The 2,772-nt window shown below is 42.9% G+C and overlaps 1 non-coding gene across 1 annotated transcript; it reads right to left on the bottom strand.

Moving 5' to 3' along the window:
- Positions 1–2,005: 2,005 nt before the first annotated feature.
- On the bottom strand, positions 2,006–2,120 carry LOC134984711 (U5 spliceosomal RNA). Its single transcript, XR_010191769.1, has one exon. It is a non-coding gene; the product is annotated as a U5 spliceosomal RNA (small nuclear RNA).
- Between the last annotated feature and the right edge of the window lie 652 nt (positions 2,121–2,772).

Raw genomic sequence — 2,772 nt, 5'->3', positions numbered from 1 at the left:
ATGAAACACCTCTGGATTTAATGTCCAGTTTTCAGGATTTAAAACCTGACGGGTGAGATCATCTGTGTAACAGATGTCCACTCACGGAATGATCCCTTGACATTTTCACATAATGGTGTTCTGAGTCATTGAGGATTAGAGTTACCTGCCGCATTGCCATGCGGCTTTTTGGTTCTCCCTGTGTATGCAACTGCCGTTGCGTTGTGAGACTGAAAGCGAAGTATGTAGTGCATTGTAAAATGCACGGAGTTCCAGGACATTTATCGACAGCAATCTGTCGTGATTTTAGAACCTCTGTCGCTGATCTTTTTTAACTACAACTCCTGAACCTCTGCGACTCTCGTCCAGAGTATATACACCCTCGCCCCTCTGTGGGAACCGCGAGTGAAGTGCGGCGAACTAAATCGCTTTGAAACACATTATTATTATTAACAGGTGAATACACCAATGTACCGCTAGTGTGCGTGTTTTGCACTAATTACTAGATGTACATTTGTTCTTACTGGTGTAGTAGGTAAATGTCTTTGATTTACCGTATTTATAACCTTACCTAGGAATTGACATCGTTTAGACGGATTTTTTGAACGTGATCTGCCACCTGCAGTATACATTAGTAGCGCAAGTTAGAGGAACTTTGTTGAGACAGAGTTCTTATGAGCAGATCGTCTAAGATAGAGAAACTCTGTTGCGACAGAGTTCTTATGTGAGATGACCTATCATCACCAACATCACTTTGGTAAATACCCGAGGATAAGAAACGGTAGACCTGAAATGGTTAATGGTTGTGGCGATTTGCAAACGCTAGAACCTGCGAAGATCAAACCGGAATGGGTAAATACGCATCAAGTGCCATTATGCAACTTTGTGCTCCAATAAACAAATACTAACCGCAGAAAATCCATTTTCCAACTGCAGTAAGTGACTTGCTGATTGAGATTGCGACAGAGCTGTCTGGTTTTGCTCAAACAGAGGGAATACGTAACCCTGACTCTGTTGGTATACTACTGCTTGGATTATAAAGACAGCTGAAAACCAGCAGAGACTAAATGGCGACCTGCCAAACCGGTCGACAGAGCCAGTATTGTCCTTTGATCTGTAAATAGCTGAGACATTCATGAATTGAATTCTGGAAACCCCGCAAAAGTAACATGTAAAGACGCGCTTCCACAATTGGAAACGAGGTCATCAAACCACTGGCTTGCTGACTGTAGCGTCCTGTCGTTACAAGGCGTGACTGTTTTGTACAACCGCCTTGAAAAAAAAAACCTGAAGTCTAAAGGGATTAAACGCCGGCACCAGTATTCCGTTTTGATACTGGATGCGATAATGGCTGAATATCAAATTTATGACCAAACAAGCTCTGGCCTTGTCGTGCTGAACTAGCGACGATGAAAAGTGAGAATCGAAGTAACAGGCGTTAGTAGAAGCTTTACAGATATACTCTGCAGCTTCTTTTAACAGTGATCTCATTGTTTCCATACATAGAGCCTAATGACCCAAATGTATCTTGGGTCTTTATAATGTTTGACACAGACGCATTTGCCAATGGCGGATCGCGTTATTTTGAAAACGATTAAATAGTGGTCAAAGTCTACTAATTCTCTGTAAAAATGGAGACCTTGACTCACTGGTTTTTAGCAATGTATGTTGTCAAAAACCCCGCACTATATGAGTGCTGGTGTAATGCACCCTTCTCACTCGTAGTTATTGTGTGAGATCAGACATAGAATCGTGCATTAACCCTGGTACCCAAAGGGAATTGGCCCTTTGAAAAGACTGTCTTTAGTTAGAGCAGGCGGAGTACTTCCGAGACTCAGATGTTACCGCTGTTTTAATTTGAATTGCCAATGCTTAACATAGAATCTGTAAAATTATTTTTAGTCTGCGCTAGAGGCTTACTAGCTATGCAGACCGACACCACAATAGGCAACGGACAGACACTTGCACGACTTATTGAAGTTCTTTTGTGTCATATATATATTTTTGGTTGCTGAAAAGCATATTAAGGCCAGCCGTAGCCAGGCATAAAAAATGTATATGAAACTCATGGTTGTTTCTCTCTACGGAAATCTTTAGCAAAAGGTGAAAGATTTATTAGATCTGAAGAGAAACCAGAGTATTCTTTATGTGAAAAGCAGTTCACATGTGTGCAAACCGAACCAAATTCCCACTAACACCCCTTCGCCTCTGGTGGCTTAGAGATGTAGGGCAGGAATGTTCTAGAATTATGTGAAACCTGAACAAAAATTCCCACTAACACCCCTGCGCCTCCTTGTGGAGTAGAGGTGTATGGGCGGAATGTTCTGGAATTATAAACTGGAAGAAACAGTAATGATTAAAATGGCCCCCATGCCATGCATACACTGAAAAGCACAGGACCTGCTGCAGTGTTAATATATGTAGGCTTAATAGCCTATTATAGTGTGATAATCACATCCAGTTAATAGAACATTTGTATTACATTACATGGCAGCCTACAGAAAAAACAGGAAGCATGTTAAGAATGGCTGCCATTCATACAATTAGAAACATAGTTTAGATTACCTGGTTAAAACTATGTCTTATTAACCCATGCAGCCTTGGTGCTGCTGCTATGGGCATTTACTCCCCCTCACCCCCCCTGCAGCTGCGCTGCTTGTGAGGTAGATTCTCCCCTCCATGTACCTGCAGCGGACGGGAGCGGGTGCAGGGACCTAGATGAAGCAGGGGAGCGCTGTGTATAGCGCCGGGGAGCTGCGGTCCGGACGAGCGGGCGGCGTGTCTGAGTGACGT

This window comes from Pseudophryne corroboree, assembly GCF_028390025.1.
Source record: "Pseudophryne corroboree isolate aPseCor3 chromosome 3 unlocalized genomic scaffold, aPseCor3.hap2 SUPER_3_unloc_75, whole genome shotgun sequence".
Lineage (NCBI taxonomy): Eukaryota > Metazoa > Chordata > Amphibia > Anura > Myobatrachidae > Pseudophryne > Pseudophryne corroboree.
This window is presented reverse-complemented; position numbering and strand designations above follow the sequence as displayed.